The 19,969-nt window shown below is 36.7% G+C and overlaps 1 pseudogene across 1 annotated transcript in view; it reads right to left on the minus strand.

Annotated features, from left to right (window-relative positions):
• Positions 1–11,019: 11,019 nt before the first annotated feature.
• LOC306847470 (trafficking protein particle complex subunit 9-like) overlaps positions 11,020–19,969 on the minus strand; it is a 226,550-nt pseudogene continuing 217,600 nt past the window's right edge. The window contains exons 16-17 of the transcript in view: positions 12,644–12,855; positions 11,020–11,196 (exon numbers count right to left, since the gene is read on the minus strand). The product of the transcript in view is annotated as a trafficking protein particle complex subunit 9-like (transcript). The remainder of the gene's footprint in view (positions 11,197–12,643; positions 12,856–19,969) is intronic.

Genomic DNA, 19,969 nt, shown 5'->3' on the forward strand with positions numbered 1-19,969 from the left:
GTACTCAAAAAGATATTCAGTGAAACTTTTACTCAAAAGTACAAATATCTGGCCAAAAATATACTTGAGTAAAAGTAAAAAAGTACTACTTTAAATTGTACTCCAGTATTAAAAAAGTAGAAGTACTTTATTTTTCCCTGACAGACATACAGAAGTTTGGTTAAAGGGAGAAAACAAAACAAAATGCAGTGGTACAGGTCAAACACATATCTAGAGCAGCGATAACAATTAAAATGCAGCAAAGCGGAACACACACACACAAAATTGCAGGGAAAGGGATTAAAAGGATACTCCATCCTTTCCACCCTCATGCCATTGCATATATACTGTATATATGAATGAATAAATGAATGATGCGTTTTAGCGTTTTATTGTGTATTGCTGTACACCCAAAGTGCTTTACAATCATGTTGGGGGACTCTCCTCAACCACCACCAGTGTGCAGCATCCATCTGAATGATGTGACGGCAGGCACAGTACAACGGTGTGACGCTGACCACACACCAGCCTTATATATATATATATATATATATATCAGATGAACACAAACTAAGATCTAAATCATCTAAACTAAATCATCTCTCTTCTTATAAGACAAGTATGGGACGTCCAATAATGTCACTTCAAAAACTACACAAAGTGAATATGACAGTAACTCATACACCCCTGTTAATGAAGCAGTATTCTTAACTTGACCGTCATGTTCACTTTGTGTTGTTTCTGAAATGGTCCAGTCCCCTTGCATTACACAGACAGTAACGGACTAAAAATCATTGCTTGTGTTCATCTGAAGAAAGAAAGTCATAAACATCTGGGACGACGTGAGAATCTTAATTTTGGGGTGAACTATTGCTTTTAATAACAATGTGATGCAGCGGTTAGAAACATATTCCAGACAGGATGCAAGAATGGGCTAAATTAATGAGGAGAGCCATAGAATTAAAACATACAACATTAACATTACGAAAGGCACTTTTTGTGTTGTCTACGTCACTGTCTAAAAGAATAATTAATCTTTTAATTGTTTATTTGGGCTTTTTCTCAGAAAATATTGCTTCATAATTATTAGTGACTAATTATATGAATTAATGAGCAAATCATGTAATTATTAAGATTTGAGATTCCAAATTCCTACTCAATGTGTTACATAATGACATTATTAAAACAACTTATCCACTACCTGGTAAGAACATCACAACATGAATTACAATTAAGTAAACATACAATGTTCATTTAAACACTTTTTTGGAGATTTGTAATGTAGCACCTTGCTAAATTTATGTATTGTTTATTTTGGGTTTGTTTAACAGAAATACAATATATCCTGAAATGTGGGCCAGTTCAATTGTCCCTGGTGTGTAATACATTTTTGTATTAATACGTGTTAATGCAGTTATAAAGTGGAGGTGTTGAAATATCCTCTGTTGTGAGTAACCTTTGAACCCTCTGTCATTTTATTTTGTATTGGGTGGCCAGGTGTCAGTTTTGTTTGTTATCCAAACAGTGCCATCCAGAGAGCAGTTGGGCAACCTATCGGGTTGTTGAGGGGCGGGACTAAAAAAATAAAAAAAGAGAGAGTTACGAGAAAAAGAACCGGAGAGATAGTTACAAGCTAAAGTTAGTTCTAAGTTCTGTATGATTGATATTACTGGTCATTGAAGTTAAGAGCCAGGGGGGGATTTTTTTCTTGGTTTTTGTCAGTGTGTAACCCTGTTAAAACGGGAGGGTGAGCTTTGTTTTGGAGCTAGTTAAAGGGTCATGGAGATTCTACTGAAGTGAAATTAACGCCATAGCCATGTGCGAACTGCTACTACACAGCCAGAAATCCACTTTGCCACCGAGTCTCTGAGTGAGTATGGACATTGTGAACTAAAATGAAATTGACATTATTTTGGACAAGATATAGTTAAGCTCATTCGATTTTGTGAACTTTTGGCTAGTGTGCGTTAGATGCTGCCACCCATGTTGCTGCAATAGATGTGCTCAGGATTCGAGCCGTAGGCCGGAGGTGTCACGTTTGCACATGGACGGACGGAGCTTCAGGACGGGTTTCCTCATTGCGTATCTCACCATTGGGCGGAACGGTTTGGATAGACGGTCACTATAATCTTTCTGTTACCAAGGAATCGTGAGTACAGACAATATTAATTGGAAAGGTTTCAACCGAGCTCCAACAAGCGCGCCAACGTTGTGGTACCACAAAAGAAAGAACTGAGACATACAAGTGAAAAAAACCCCGGGGTATTGTTCATTGTCATTTCATTTGGAACATGAGGACATGTTAAAAGGTTAACTCACCTAGTTCTGACAAAACAATATAAATATATTTGAGTATAGCATTCAATCGTTGTGGTCTGATATTTAAGTGTGTGCGATTGAAATGTGATTGGTGTGATTTTAGTTCATTTTTGTAAATAAGGGTTATAGTGGCTAAGTATATGTGCATGGGAGTTATGCTCACAGTGAAAAAAAAAAAACACAAACGAACACAGTATAGCTATATTTAAGATAACCAGGCCTCTCTACACTCTAGCCAGAGTCGCCTGCCCGAAGTTTTAAAAATTTTAGTAACCTCTCACCAATTCATTCCCCATGCACATGATAACTCCTTACAAAAAAGAAAAAAATGGAACTGGGTAGGGGGGGTTACAGTAACATTTCATAAAAAAAACAATTCCCACAAAAATAAAAATATTTAAATTTTCATCACTGATTTTATTTGCACTCAATCTTGTGCATTCAGACAATATATTACACAGCTAATGGCTCTATCAAAACAGAAAGAAGAATGAATAAACTTTTTGGGGGGAAAACGCAACTTTGCTACCTCAACATGCTTCCTCAGATTTGATGGTGAACTTTTGAACCCAGACATTTACCTGATGAAATTCGTAACTGAAGTAGAACGTGCTTGATGCTTGAAAACAATGATCATTGGTTCTCACATCAAGCATGCACTTTGGAGCTTCCGTTTACCATATTTAATGTGCATAAGATAAAAATGTAATGTACTTTTTAAGTTGAAATAAAACTGTAAGGAGTAAAACGTACTGTTTTTTTCTTCAGAAATGCAATCAAGTAAAAGTACAAGTAGTCAGTTTAAACTGTACTTGAATAAAGTAAAAATCCGACAAAATAATACTTAAGTAATCAAATAAAATTACTCAAGTATTTTCACCTCTGCATACTACTAATACTCCAGTGAGTGCTAGCTGACATGTAGTTGCAGAGTTACTTATCAACAGCTGTCTAAAGGGTACCATTAAAATAATCAAACTGATTTCACAATAAAAATAGTTCAAAGCAAATGTGTCATATTACACATTCATCTGATCTGATATCTGATCTAAAAAAGCATATTACTATACTTATAAGTGGTCTTTGATTGCTTTATGTAGCTTAAGAAATATGGCAAGATATGAGCCTTATAATACATTATAACTATGAGAAATATAATCCATTGTAACTTAAGTGAATGTTCACTCAGTGTTATAAATAATCATAAAAGCTATAACCACAAATAAGTAAATATTATAATACATTAAAACTGTTCTTGTGAATATTCATAAGATGATATAACATGTAAGGTTTTTTATAATACATTATGCATTCATTATAATGCCTTAAGAATACCCTTATAATGTATTATAAATATGGGTTTCACAGAAAGAAGTGTTACCATATTCTTTTTTTTAATTCTAAAAATATTTCACTGCTCATATTTGCCGCACGTGAACCCATAATAAATGTAGAGTATGGGTCATATCATGTTTTGTGAGAATAAGATGATGTCAAGCAAACTTTCCATGCTGGGATGCACCAAGTAACAGATGTTGGCCAAAACACCATAATATAAAAGCTCCTTATTAAAGGTGTTTGGGCTATATTTATTACGCTATTTTTGGGGGGTCACGACCCATCAGTTAAGAGCCCTGGTTCAGCACATCCAGCGAGAGTGAGAGCCAGAGAGATGTGACTGTGGCTCTGCAGTGCCTCAAGGATACTGTTTGCTGACTGATAAGACTCCCACTCATTCACAGGTGGTTGTCAAGGAGACGGAGAGGCACAGAGAGGCCACTCAGACAAACCAGAGCCTCTTGGACACTCACCGCCAGAGATCAGGATCAGACCACACAGACACACACACATTCCTCTTAGCTCAACCCGCTGAGTCTCTGTCTCCCACAATGCACTGTTGTTAGCACACGGTGGCTAAGAGAAGGATCTGAATGGGGGAAATGGACATTAGCACATGTACGCTCGACCATTCAGTGTCTCTTCTGGAGTGGCTGAATCAGCAAGAATAACTTGAGCGGCCTCTGGTTCTCCTTCCATGCGCTGTGAGAGCACTCCAGCAATTGACACTCACTGCTAAGTGTGTGAAAGTGCACTTAATCCACGCAAGTGTGCACTCACCACCGCACAGTTCAGCGTTTGGTTGCAGCAGAACGCGAGAAAGCGCTCTGCGTTGTCATATGCTATCGCCATTATCCGGCTTTCTGCCGTGAAAAAGTAATCTTGTCTGAATCAGGAGAGAAATATGCACAGATCAAGCACTGTTTACAAGTCATAAACTGATATGTTGGTGGATTTTGAAGAGAGGGCAACAGGGGATGGACTATTTTATTGGAAGAAGAGTTATTATGGACTCGTGGATTATTGTGATGTTTTTTTCAGCTGTCTGGACCCGTCATTCTGACGGCACCCATTCAATGCCGAGGATCCACTGGTGAGCAAGTGATGTATTGCTAAATTTATCTAAATCTGTTCTGATGTAGAAACAAACTCATCTACTGGACATCTTGAATAGCTTGAGAGAGTTGGATAGCTTAACATTTTCAGCATTTTTATTTGTTTGGTGAACTATTCCGAGACATTACAGGTGAATCGGGAACATACTTCGCCCAGTTGATGAATCATAATACATTAAGACAATGCTTTATATTACAAGTTTTATTATTTTTTTTTTTTTTACTACAAGTTATGACTACATATTCAAATGATGTATTATGTAATTACATACGCATTTATTTGCATAGATTTCCAGGACAGAAATTCAAACATTGCATAAAGTCAGGCTCAAATTTCTTGTTTCATATTGTTGGCATATACTAATATAACACTAGTTCAAGGTTTTTACAGAGGGGATTTTGGATCTCTTTTATCACTGCATAAATCAGAAAATACTAATTTGCCATAGTTTTAGGAATAAAATGCAACAAATCAGAATCAGAAAAACTTTCAGAATATAGATGGGAATGAAACTAAAGTTTGATTAATGTAAGTGCTACTGAAGTGGAAATTTCTGGTTCAGTGCATTAGTAAGAAATAATTTTTGTACTGTAATTAAAATCTACAGATGCAAAAAAAAAAAAAAAAACGCATTTACTTTCTAATACTATGAAAGAAGACCTGTTTTAGAAGCAAAATCTATTTGGAAAAAAACAACAACAACTTTTGTCTGTAATTTCTTGCTTTACCTGAAAAACCTAATTTTTACTGTAATGTACAGAAATGGATACAAGCACATGAACACATTTGACTGTATTTAATCTTGATTTATGTGTTGCATTCAAATTGCCATGCAGCCAACATTAGCATAAACACATCTCTTTTATGGTCATTTTCAAGCTTAAATGGTAACACTTTATTTTATGGTCTCTTAACTAGTTGCTCATTAGCATGCATATTACTAGAATGTCAGCCATTTATTAGTAGTAATTAAGCACATATTAATGCCTTATTCTACGTGACATCCCTAATCCTGCCCAATATTTAAACTTAACAACTACCTTACTAACTATTACTAAGCAGCAAATTAGGAATTTACTGAAGGAAAAGTCATAGCTAATAGTGAATAAGCGTTCCCTATTCTAAAGTGTAACCGCTTAAATATATGCTAATGACCTAGTTCAAGGTCAAAAGGATGGTCACAGGTCAGCGGTGACATCCTTGAATGTGCTGTATAGATTTAGGAGGAACAGTATGACAACATTAGTGGAGGTCCATTCCCTTGAGAAGATTAAGAAACAGTATTCTGCATTTTCACAGTTTTTTTGTGTGTGTTTGATGAAGCCCCTGAATTTTTCCATCCTGTGGCGACAGAGCAGATCAAAGTGAACGTCAGGAAACCTGTGCTGAGATAATCTCATTCATGACAGAACATGACGGAAACACACACACACAAACACACTCATAATTGAAGTTGTGAGGTCTGGGCCGTAAAACTCAGTATTCTGAATTTGTTGGGCTCATCATTCAGAACTTGTGTGTGTTTAAGCATCTCGGCTCATTAACTCATGCTAACTGAGATAAATATGAAAAATTTAAAGTGTCATTAAAATGATTAATTTCTCTTTGATCACTGCTGATTGTCTTGAGCAGCTGTCTGAACATTTGGAAGTTTTAAACAAACAAAGGTAAAGGTCTGTAAAATATATATAACCTTATTTTTCTATTTAGTATTCATTAATAATTAAAATTAATTTATGTAATAAAAATGGCTTAAACTTTTAAAAAGTCCTTAAAAGTCTTTCCTCGTACAAAGATAATTGTATCAAATTATACAACATATTAAATAAACTTGCTACCACTGGGGAAGAAAAAAATTAAAACTAAATTATCAAGATTATTGATTGTAGATACTGCATTTAATTTCAGATGCCTGTAGAATTCACAATTATATGCAAAATTAAATTTTCACATTTACATTTGAAATTAAAATCAGTGTCTACAATCAATAATTTAGTTTATATTTTTTCCCAGTGGTAGCAAACTTATGTTGTATAATGTTACCTTATCTTTGTACGAGGAAAGACTAAGGACATTATTAAATTATAAATTAATTTATATATAAATTTTATTTAATTCACAATTTAATTGCTAAAAACTTAATTATCTTTATCTAATAAATAACCTATTATTTACTGTCATTTACACACTGCTGAAGTTTCTGCTCCTAAAGCACCGTCTCGTTAATTTTCAAAATATACTGTAAAATATACCGTCGACTCCAGTTTTTCATGACAATGCAACCAAATCCTAAACTTTTCATTTTTTAAAATCTTTGTTAGGCATTCTAGTTATTTATCATTTCCTTCTGTAACCTAAATATTCGACAAAAATGGCCACTGTAATATTATCTGAACTTCTACATCAGGGCTGTCCAAACTCGGTCCTGGAGGGCCGGTGTCCTGTTTAGCTCCAACTTGCCTCAACACACCTGCAAGGAATCTTCTATGCCAAGTAAGACCTTGATTAGCTGCTTCAGGTGTGTTTAATTAGGGTTGGAGCTAAACTCTGCAGGACCGAGTTTGGACACCCCTGTTCTACATCAATCATTTTAAAAGCAAATTAAATCTTATTTTAATAACTCTGATTTAGAGACACAATTTGGTCAGATGGACTTTGAGACAATCTCAGCGATGGAATCCCTGAGTGGACGTTTAATGCTAATTGAATTACTGCAACTGCAATCACTTACAAACTACAGCACATAATGTAGAGCATTTCAGCAGCCTCTTGCATTATCATCACTGGGCCACACCTGTAACATAAAACTGCCCAACACGGAGGTAGGTGCAAAAGAGGAGAAGTTTAATAAAACAGGATGAGTGGGTTCTGTGAATGGTGAGGTGAGTCGTGAACTGGAGATATCTTGCAGGTGAGGATTCGTGCTTCTAAAGTGTCTTTCGTGTCTTCAGGTGCTGGACGAGGCGGTGATGTGGAACACAGGAGAGCGTGGAGATCCAAGGGCACACAGAACGGTCTGGAGACGAGGAAGACAACGAGGAAGAGAACAGGAGATAAGTTTCAACAGGTAAGGATTGCAGAGGTAATACTCAACGTCTTGGAGATCGTCGGGGAAGAGTCCACGTTGCAGTAACGAGATCGGACACTGGGTGAATGGAGGTGAGTGCTTTTATGTGGTTGGACTTGATGATGGTGGTGATGAGGTGCAGGTGCGGGTGATGAGTATGCAGGTGAAGGTGATTGTGATGACGCTGGAGACAGGCCATTCTGTGACATTACCTCCCCCTCCCGGAAGGCGCGTCCCGCGCCGTAACCATCCAACCGGGGAGGGGGGGTGGGTGCCCTGGATGTCGGTGGAGGACAGGGACACTGGGCTGGCATCCAGGGCGGATGAGGAGACTTGGGAGGCCATGGTGGATCAGGAGACTCGGGAGGCCATGGCGGATCAGGAGACTCGGGAGGCCATGGCGGGACAGGAGACTCGGGAGGCCATGGCGGATCAGGAGACTCGGGGAGCCATGGCGGATCAGGGAGCTTTGTGGCCTTGCCCCTAGGCCCGGCCACGCAGGCCAGGGGAATATAGCCCCCCCCCCAAAATTTATTTGGGAATGTTCCCCTCTAGGGGCCGCTCAGGAGGAGCGGGCTCTGTGGAGCGCTCTTGAAGCGCGGATTTTTGAAGGCGCTCGGGAGGCGCGGAGCTGGACGGGACCAGCGGAGACGCAGGAGAGCTGGACGGGACCAGCGGAGACGAAGGAGAGCTGGACGGGACCAGCGGAGACGCAGGAGAGCTGGACGGGACCAGCGGAGACGCAGGAGGGCGCTCTTGCAGCGCGGACACTTGAGGGCGCTCTTGCAGCACGGACTCTTGAGGGCGCTCTTGCAGCGCAGACTTGAGGGCGCACGGGAGGCGCGAAGCTGGATAGAACCAGCGGAGACGAAGGAGAGCTGGGCGGAACCAGCGGAGACGCAGGAGGGCGCTCTTGCAGCGCGGACTCTTGAGGGCCCTCGGGAGGTGTGGAGCTGGATGGAGCCAGTGGAGACGACGGAGAGCTGGACGGGGCCAGCTGGGGCTCAGGAGAGCTGGACGGAACCAGCGGGAACTCAGGAGGGCTGGACGGAACCAGCGGGAACTCAGGAGGGCTGGACGGATCCAGCGGGAACTCAGGAGGGCTGGTACGAGGACCCAGACTCTCAGGCGACGGTTGGCTTGGAGGACGGGAAACCTTAAAGGTTAAAGGTTAAAACCGTAAAGGATAATCCTGCCTGTATGAGCACAACGTCAATATATTGCGCCAGAGAACCAGGGAAGTCCGTGGCTGGTGCGTGGAGATACAGGAAATCATTGAGGCCACTCCAGAAAACTATCTTCAATGTTCCATCATTCCACTGTACCTTATTGGCGAGCATGAGGAACTCCTCAACATAGTCCTCGTTTGGGCGGCCATCCTGCATGATTGTGAGGACAGCATCCTCTGGGTGCAAGGAGATGTTGTCCATCTTACTGTTCGGTATGGGTCCGATCTTCTGTAACATAAAATGCCTAACACGGAGGTAGGTGCAAAAGAGGAGAAGTTTAATAAAACAGGATGAGTGGGTTCTGTGAATGGTGAGGTGAGTCGTGAACTGGAGATATCTTGCAGGTGAGGATTCGTTCTACTAAAGTGTCTTTTGTGTCTTTAGGTGCTGGACGAGACGGTGATGTGGAACACAGGAGAGCGGGGAGATCCAAGGGCACACAGAACGGTCTGGAGACGAGGAAGACAACGGGGAAGCGAACAGGAGGTAAGTTTCAACAGGTAAGGATTGCAGAGGTAATACTCAACATCTTGGAGATCGTCGGGGGAAGAGTCCACGTTGCAGTAACGAGATCGGACACTGGGTGAATGGAGGTGAGTGCTTTTATGTGGTTGGACTTGATGATGGAGGTGATGAGTTGCAGGTGCGGGTGATGAGTAAGCAGGTGCAGGTGAAGGTGATTGTGATGACGCTGGAGACAGGCCATTCTGTGACAACACCACAATAAAAGCATTAATATCACATTTCCAGCAATCATTGGTTGCTAGAAAGCTCACCTCAGAAAAATTACCTCAGTTCCTGGAACAATATGAGTGAAAACCAGCACATATTCACAACCTGTTTTACTCAAGTTCAGTCTTAAGTCGAGGTGTTTTTTGCACTTTAGAGCAGGACTGAATCACATTTATGAAATTAATTATAAAGTCCTGAAAAACTCTTCAAACCACTATTACCATTATTTTTTTGAGTTTTTAATTATTATTTCAACAAGTCAAGTGAAGTCGACATACCAATCACTAGCTTAGATTTGCAGTTAAAATCATCAGCTGAATGGACATCAGATTCATAAGCAAGCACACCAAAGATACTAGACCCGTTTCATAATTACATAAAATATCAAAGTTACGGTTCCCACACAAAGTTACGGGTCACAAATCTATTTATGTACAAACCCCCGAAAAACTAATCCAAATGTGCTAAAAGCTGCATAATACAATACTACATGAAAATATTGTGACAGATGAAACTGATATTTACATGCACTATTAAGGCAAACCCCTAAAAAAACCTGCCGAGAACCTATTTAGATCATATCTCAGCCCAAAATCAAAAGGAATTTTTTTTTTTTAAAGCCTGTTTTTATCCAGTAAGATTTTTTTGAATTGTGAATTATTCTTATAACAACTAGGAAAATTTCCCTTCTCATTACCATAATGCAAAAAAAATGCATTATACAAAACTATTGCAGGACTGCAGACTTAGGGCAAAAAATGTTCTTAAAAAATGGCATTCAAATAATGGCATGCAAAAAAAACAGGCTTCAACCAAATATTATTTCCTGTGTTTTTCCTGTGTTGACGAAATATGAGCTGAAAATGTTTCATGCATTAGAAGCATGACGTCGTTGTGCAGTCTAGCACATTTTACATTTCTCCACAGTCACGATCACTTAAAAAGAGCGATTCAGGACTACACTGTAAGACCTCCTTAGATGTTTTTACTTAGTGGTTACCTGAAACATGTTCTTCATCCTTTAGTCTGTCTCTAAAGAGGAGAATGAGGGGTTCAGAATGGAGCGTAAGGTGGAGGATTTGGCATAAACTGAATCTTCAAACCCTAAATCCATCATACACTAGAACTGCACTCGCTCTAGACTCAATAAATATCCAGATCAGCTCAGTAGTCATCTAAAAAACAGCAGAACTCTCCCAGGTCCCTTAGAAAAGCCTATTGAGCCCATCAGGTCAAAGGTCAGAGTTCAGAGTTCGACGGCTCCTGGGCTTTGATGTGGACGCTGGGCAGACAGAACCAGGCGGGCGGCAGGCCACGGGCCGTGCTGTCATCTTGGAACTTGATGTTCAGATAGAAATCACCGGTGTATAAGAAGAGCAGGGCTCCGACACACACTGAGTTCTCTGTAGGGTTCACCTGCGGATGAGAACATCACACACCTCAAAAACCTGCAGCCTACACCCTCCTCACATACACATCCTGTGGCCAGCAAAGAGAAGTCTTACAGCAGCAGAAGCAAAGACATTCCATCCTCTTTAAAACAACCAGACTCAGACCGCTTTAAATGTGAACAGAGTGAACGGGAATTCAATGTCTCTGGTCTCAAAAAGGGCTCAGATCTCTTTTTACACCATTTTATTTGTGATTCACTACTTTCTGTGTGCATGTTTGGAAAATGGACTACTACAACAGTATATAATAATAATAATAATAATAATTTAATTAAGAATATTAAAAATTTAAGAGTATTTGATATGCAATCCTATATTATATTATATTTCAGACATAATTTCACATAAACTACCAGTTAAAAATTTCGATACATACAATTTATGAATTTATGCGTTTCATGATCTTAAAAACATTTTAATCTGAAGGGTTATGAATTAATGCTTGTAATTATTGTTTGTACAATACAAATAAATGATTTAAATTACACTTTTAAACAACTTTAAACACTTTTACAACTTTTAAATTAAATTTTTTATTAGTATTAATAACAATAATGGCAATAATAGTAATAAAATATTTAAATAAAAAATACATATAATATTAGAAAATTGTCATGCAATATTACATTATGCATTTATATATTTCTGTCATAATTTCGATAAACTACCAGTTAAAAGTTTGGGTATAAAGGACCAAATTTATGCTTTACATTATTTTAAAAACATTTTAATTTAAAGGTTTATGTAATTATTACTACTTGTACATCTACTCGTAATAGTAGTAATAATACTAAACACATATTAAAACCTAAAAATGTATTACATATAAATATTAAAATAATTATTATGCAATATATTTATGTCTTTCTGTCATGATTTCAAAAACACTACCTGTAAAAAGATTGGACACAAGTGACAATTTTTAATTTATCTCTTGATTTTAAAAACAGTCATCTAAATGTTTATGATTCAACACTTTAACGCTGTCTTTTTTTGAAAATAAAGACAAATAAATTAAGAAAAATATAAATTTTAATTTGTTTAACCTTACTGGTCTTTACACAATTCCCATATTTTTTCACTGTTTTGATGACTTGTGGAAAATAATACTTGCAAAGAATAAGTAGATGTGTTCAGTGTTGACTGTTTTAAGCCAAACAATGTATAAGTCTTGTATACACACATATATATATATATATATATATATATATATATATGCAATGTATAATATACATTGTAAAAGTCTTGCAAATCTCTCCTAAAAAGAGGATGGAAAATGATTGTGGAAAACTAAATGAGGATTTCTTTTGCAAGAAACCTTGATCAACATATCTGTAAGTGGACAGTGACTGAGAGCCGAGAGGATGTGACCTGGCTCAGACAGTGTCCTGCGTTGTGCGTCATTAGCTCACCGTGCCAATGTAGAAGGTGTTGGAGCCGATGAAAGTGACGGCATCCTGCAGGTTGTGGTTTTGGACTCCGTTCTGATAGTCTTGGAAGGGGACGACGGTCAGAGAGAACGGTCCGATGGCGCTCTTGGTCAGTTTCACCTCTAACGGCACAGTGTCTCCGACCCTGTCAGCGATCACGTCACAGTCACACGGCTTTCCGTTAACCACAACATCTGCAGACAGAGAGAGACAGAGGCGTGAGAGAATCTTGAGCAGTCTTCTCTGTTGAAACACGGTGAAGACATGCTTTATAGTTGCAACACAAAACTCTCCAGCTCACGTTTATTGAAAACTAAACCGCAATGAGAAGCCATTCAGAAATCATCACAAGCACAAGCTACTGTTTTTCTCAACTGCTCATTTACTGCATCCTGTAACACATTTTTCAAAACTTCAACCCCCAAAAATCAACTGTACAAACTCTCTATTCAATACTATTCATCTTTAATGTAATTCAAACATTGCCTTCGAATGGTTCATAAAGCCACCGAATACAAATATACACACAGCACTCATTACTCACCGAGTGATTTATTAAAAACCATATGAACCTCACCACTATGAATAAATGCAATCGCTTGAAATGGTGCAAAACTCCCAGTAAATGACTGAATGTGCAGGTACTGAAAAACTAATACCATCAAATATATACACACTTCTTCAGTATAAAGTTTTGCTTTTGTGATTACAGTGTGACTCAGAAAAGCGAAGCATCATTTCAGGAAAAGAATACTTCCATTATTTTGGATGCGGATGAACATAAGCTTGTAGAAGAACTGTATAAAAAAGGAAGTAATACAATTATTTAAATGTGTAGAAAATAACCTACTGAAAGGAATAGTTGATGCAAATATACAGTATATATGCTATCGTAGATATATATATATTTTCCTTTTTTAAAAGAAATGAAAACTTTTATTCAACAAGTATGCATTCAAATATGCATAAAATTGACAGTGACATTTATAATGTTACAAAAGATTTCTATTTAAAATAAAGTTCTTTTGAACTTTCTATTCATCAAAAAATTTTTGATGTGCAGCAAATCAGCATATTAGAATGATTTCTGAAGGATCATGTGACACTGAAGACTGGAGTAATGATGCTGAAAATTCAGCTTTGCATCAAAGTAATAAATTACATATTAAACCATATTCAGATAGAAAACATTCAAATTTAAACTGTAATTATATTTCACAATATAAACATTTGTTCGTGTTAGTTAATACATTAACTAATGTTAATAAATGACCCTTTATTGTAAAGTGTTACCAAGAAAATCATACAGGTTTAAATGATGAGGCTGAGTAAATGATGACAAATCTTGGATGAACAAACCCTTAACAATGAAACGAAACCCACAAAAAAATCTGCTAGACTGTTTCATTTGATCGTCAAACTTAGTTCTGACTCTCAGAGAGTCAACAGTGGAAACCCATGATGCACCAGCACTGATCTCAGAGCAGATCGTGAATGAACGCTCACTAAAAACAAAGAGGAAAGAAATCCAGGTTTTGTGCTACTGATAGTGAAGAAAGCTGTCTCTTCAAGCGCCGGAGGCAGAGCTGTCACACGAGCCCCGTCCCCGGAGAGCGGCATGCTGGGAGATGCGGTCCCTGAGGGCCTCTGTCAATGACACACAGACAAACAGCCTGCCCCGCAGGACTACAGCAGCTCACTGCAGGATAAATAATCTCTCATTGACAGGACAGCTGTAGATGTCTCGGTCTGAGCTCTGAGAAGAGGCAGGTACAGCCGTCTGTTTGGGTAATGATGATTTAACAGTCGCTATCAAAAACCGAGAAGGCAAATGTCAAGCTTTTTTTATAAGCCGAGCCCAAATGTTTTGCTTCGCATCATCAAATACTCATGGTCCCTCCTGGCTGATGTAAGACTTGGTGAAATAAAGTTTTTCACTCTCCAAACCCAAATGTTATTTCAAGGCCAAAAATAGCATTTTGGGCCTTGAAATAAAAGCGTTTTTGGAACAGAACAATCCCACCGGCACCGACTAAACGCAAGCTGTTTAATCAAGATTGGTTCCAACAACTCCTGTTTCATTTAAAGCTTTGTCTTTAAATGCCGAAGATCAAACGCAGACCACAAAACACATTGTCAATTAGCCGTCAAAATAATGTAATGTATGAAACAATATTTAGCTGAAAACAGGGCACAGCTTTGAGTTAATTTAACTGGATTATGAAAAAAAGGGAGTTTCATGGGTTGTTTTTTATTTTAAGGTTAAGGTTGTTTGGGATTAGTAAGACTTTTATTTGATTATGAAGCACAGAAAAAAAACAGCAATATTGTACAATATCATCGCAATTTAAAATAATGGTTTTCTATTTTAATATACTTAAGTAAAATACAAAACACACAAAAAAACAGCAGTTATGCCAAACTTTTGAACGGTACTCTATGTTGTTAGAAATGATTGCTATTTTGAATAAATGTTGCTCTTTTTAACCCTTTATTTATTAAAGGATCCTGAAAAAGTATCACAGGTTCCAAAAATAAAATAAATAAATAAACAGCAGAACGGTTTCCAAAATTGATCATAGATTAACATATTAGAATGATTTCTGAAGCATCATGTGACACTGAAGACTGGAGTAACGATGCTGAAAATTCAGCTTTGAATCACGTAAATAAATTATATATATCTATATATATATATATATATATATATATATATATATATTAATGATATTATACATTATTATTATTTTGTGCACAATAGGATGGCATTTACTGATATTTTTATATTAATTTATCTATTTAAAGATTTAAATGTGATAAAAATCACAATCCAATTGATTCCTGACATATAAAAAGTCTCTTTACTTTTTTTCTCAGTGATTGTTCTGTTTCACTGAAATGCATCACATTGTGGTAAAGTGGGTTATGAATGCCATTTTCATGTTGACTTTAAGAATTTCTTAAGCTTTGTTGTCTTTTCATCCACTGCAGCTTTAGTAAGATACAAAGTTTGATTCAGAAAGTAAATCCACTAAAAATCAACCAAAACATGAATCGTGTATTAGTACCTCCTTTAATCTTATATTCTGAACACAAGTTCTGAGGTTGATTGTGTTGTGCTATTTCAGAAGTATCCACAGACGATCACTCTCTCTCTTTCTCTGTGTGTTCAGTTTGTAGACAATATGTGATCCACTTTTCTGAAATCTTACCTTATTTTTTGCTCGATCCACTTTATAAATAATAGCCCTCCATTTAATCTGCCACACACCAGTAGCCCATGTATTAAATCAAAAAATCTCTACAGGCAAATCTCACCAAACTGGTCAAGAACATGTTCAGGTCACTTTTCTCAATAATAAAATACATTTAGTATTTTGTAAGAAAATTATGCTCATTTAGAGCCATTTGTTGAACATTATTTTCATGACAATGAAACATATTCACCCTCATTCTCATTACTGTAATGAAAAAATAAATAAATAATAAATAAATAAATAAAATATAAACATAAACAAAATGATGGATTATAGATAGATTAGATCAGATAGAGTATGTGAAATGTTGATTTTACTACAATACTGTAAAAAGTGATAAGTTGCCTTAACTTAAAAAAAATTGAGGAAACCCGTTGCCTTAAAATTATTAAGTAAATAATAATTGAACAAATAAGTTAAGTGAATTGTCAAATTCACTTAACTTTTTTTAATTATTATTATTTACTTAATAATTTTAAGGCAATGGGTTTCCTCATTTTTAAGTTAAGGCCACTTATCACTTTTTACAGTGAACAATATGTCGGATGAAATAAAGTAAAAAAGAAAATTAAATAAATAAACATTTATATGTTTCATTTATTTTTTTTTATTAAAATCACCGGATTACACTGCAGTATTAGTCATGGAAGTCTAATGAGAATAAGAATTGACAAAAATTACAAATTACAAAAAACAAGCAAAGGTTACATTTCAGGATGCATTACAGTAATGTTCATTTAGGTGAAAAAATGTGCTTCACTGTCATGAAAAGAGTGTCATAAAATAGGACCAGTTTAATATTCGTAATACTCTTTCTTTTGATTTTATGCTGAAATTTGATCTGGACTTTTCTTTGTTGAGAAGACTGGCATCAGAAAGCACAATTAGTGTAATGTCATACTTCAGTGAGAGTTACAGCACACAAATGCCCATGGATACATCTGTACACACGGCTCTGGTGCGACACGTTACCAAGTGTTACATTTAGTTTTTTAAAGAGCTGTTGCTAGGAGATGTGAAAATGATAGGTAGATCAGCTGTGGACGGGTGGAGATATTCCTCCATAATGATGAACAGAACAAAGACAGATAGAAAGGGCAATCAGACATGCAAAGAAATGCAAACTCCATACAATCTGACATTCTCTGAAGAAAACGGGAGTAGTGTTTACTCGTGTGTTGCTGGGTGGTTATGCACTCACCCAAGTCAGAATGATTCACATTCTGCTGACCTCTGTCTCTCAGGTTCACCACGTCAGCATTGTTGTGGTGGTTGTTGCTCTAGAATGGATGTCGGGGGTGACCACGATGTCACAGCATGCTCATAAAAAAAAAAAGGAGCAGGTCGTCATGGCAACCAGGTCTGCCCATGGCACCGAGCGGATGCAGTAAAAGTGACGGAAAGCTGGAAAACTGCCTGACTCGACAGAGCCACAAGCGCACACTGATTCCTGGAGTTTGCAGGAGTTCTGTGTATTACAGGAATCTGAGCTGCCGTTTAAGACTCAAATGAACCCAAAGGACATCAAAACACTTTAACCTACACAAACAACATTTCTCTGTGACAAAGTTAGACGACAAGTTTATATTTTCAACTAGGACAGCTCACAAAGAGAAACTGCGCCCAGCAGTTAACATAGCAACAACAGGTTGCTTTGCATCAATACTAGATGGTATATTAGCAAAATATTCCTTTCCTTTCCTTTCCTTTCCTTTCCTTTCCTTTCCTTTCCTTTCCTTTCCTTTCCTTTCCTTTCCAAACCTCTTAGGGTTAACCGGCCTACAGGTACCAAAAGATGTGTGAGATGATACTGAAAATTAACTTTTTATTATTATTACCAGCATCATCACCATTATTATTATTAATGAGATCAAAAACAGTCCTGCAAATTACCCATTATTATCATTATCAATGACACTGAAAATTGCCTAGAAAATTACCTGTTATAATTATTATTTATGACACAGAAAATTGCCTTGAACTTTTGATATAAGTATTATTAGTATTATAATTATTAATATTATATGACACCGAAAATTGCCCTGAAAATGACCTAAAGTATTATTATTATTATTGTTGTTATTATTATTATTATTATTAATGACAATGAAAATTGCATTGAACTTTTGATACAAGTATTATTATTATTATTGAAATGTATTATTATTATTATTATTTTATTAATGATGACACTGGAAATTTCTCTGAAAAAAATCCTGTAAGTACTATTTTTAACAACAACAACAACAACAATAAAAGTTGTTGTTGTTATTAATAATAAGTAGATATTCTTAAAATCATCATATAGTTTGCACTCTGAAACAGCACAAATCTCTTACTAACCAGATCAGAAGGGTTTCTACCTAAAGGTCTGGATAAACTTAGTCCTAAGCTTTCTTAGATTCTAGAACATGAATGTCAGCGATCTATTAACAGCCCTCCTGTAAATGTTTAACGATGTGGTAATTTAGATTAATTATTAAGCTGAGTTATACTGAGGTGGAGTGCTGTCATGTAACAGCATAAATTTTACTTGGAAATCTATATAAAAGCACAGAATCAGCAGGCGGGCGACCTCAGCATGAGTTTATCTTCTCATCTCATCTCCTCCACATTAACGCTGACTCTCGGCTGGCAAACATGAAGGTGTCCGGTGTTTTCAGGCCACGACAATCACACTAGAGCTGTACCTGCTCGAGAGTTGTATTCCACAAGGCTAAAGGAAACATGTGCCTTGTCTTCTTCAAGATCAGGGCACATGATCTCAAGTGCACTACTCAACGCTGAAAGAAACACTAGTGGGAATCAGGTCTGAGGGAAACAAAAGATCTTTTCAATCTGCTCGTTCTGAATTGCAAAGCTAGAGAGCAGAGCAACGTCCTTCAAATGCAGTTCAGCCTGGTCGACGTGCCTCTATTAAGCAACGCTGAAAGAACAAGAGGGATATCTCTCACTGTCACAGCTGAATCAGAGTGCTTAAAAACGCGTGGTAGACTCTGAATGTTATATAAGATCAATTAATTACAATGCTTCAAAGAAATCCCTCAGACTACTTTTTCTTCGTCTTCACAAAATTCTCCAATTAATTCAGCTCCGACTGTTTAACAGATGTCTGTAGCACTTAAATTTGACATTAAATTTTAAAAATCCCCACTGAATTACCGTAATTATGAGTTTCAACTAGTAAAAATAGCTCTTTTCTGAGTCTGAGGATGTGAACATGTCAGAATAAAATCTTTCAGTTGCCACTTCGACATTCAAAAATCTTACCATCACTGATGATGTCATTGTAATATTTGCAAAAGAATTGAGTTTTTCATTCTTGCAAGAAGGAGAAAAAGAAAAAAAACTTCAATGTATGGAATGTAACGCATATGTATGCTGAACCACAGCTGGTCTTTCCTTTCATGCATTTACATGCATACTGAATTGTCATTGGTTTTTTCTTTAATGTGTGCATATGAACACTCAATTTAATGCATCTCTACATCATTTAATGCAAATCTACTTTTAATGTGAAGGACTAAATTACTGAAAAAATAAATGAAGTTGATATTTCTTTCATGCATGCACATGTGCATTGAATAATGATTGCCTTTTCTTTCATTCACATATATGCACGCTGAATGTCATGCATCCAAACATGATGAAATGAGAAATGTGTATGTTTAAATGTGAATGCATGAATAAATGTGTATATGTGTGTGTGTGTGCGCATAAATATACTACAAAATACAAGATGTAAAATTTATATGATATTATAAGATATATAAGATGTTTATTTTACAGATTGTATCTAAAACCAAAGATACAAAGAAGATGTAATTTTTAAAAATTAAGGGACTAAAAAAATTCTAAAACTAAAAAGACTAAAATTTAAGACTAAGATTTAATGTACTTTTTAAAATATAAAATTATACATTTATTTAATATTAAAAGTAAATAAAAGTATAAATATTTTTTAATTACGAAAAATACATTTTTAAATGCAGTAATTTTTTAAATGAAGAAGGGTGGTACATGACATTCACACAAATCTCAAGTCTTACAT

Source organism: Barbus barbus (genome assembly GCF_936440315.1).
Source record: "Barbus barbus genome assembly, chromosome: 27".
NCBI lineage: Eukaryota > Metazoa > Chordata > Actinopteri > Cypriniformes > Cyprinidae > Barbus > Barbus barbus.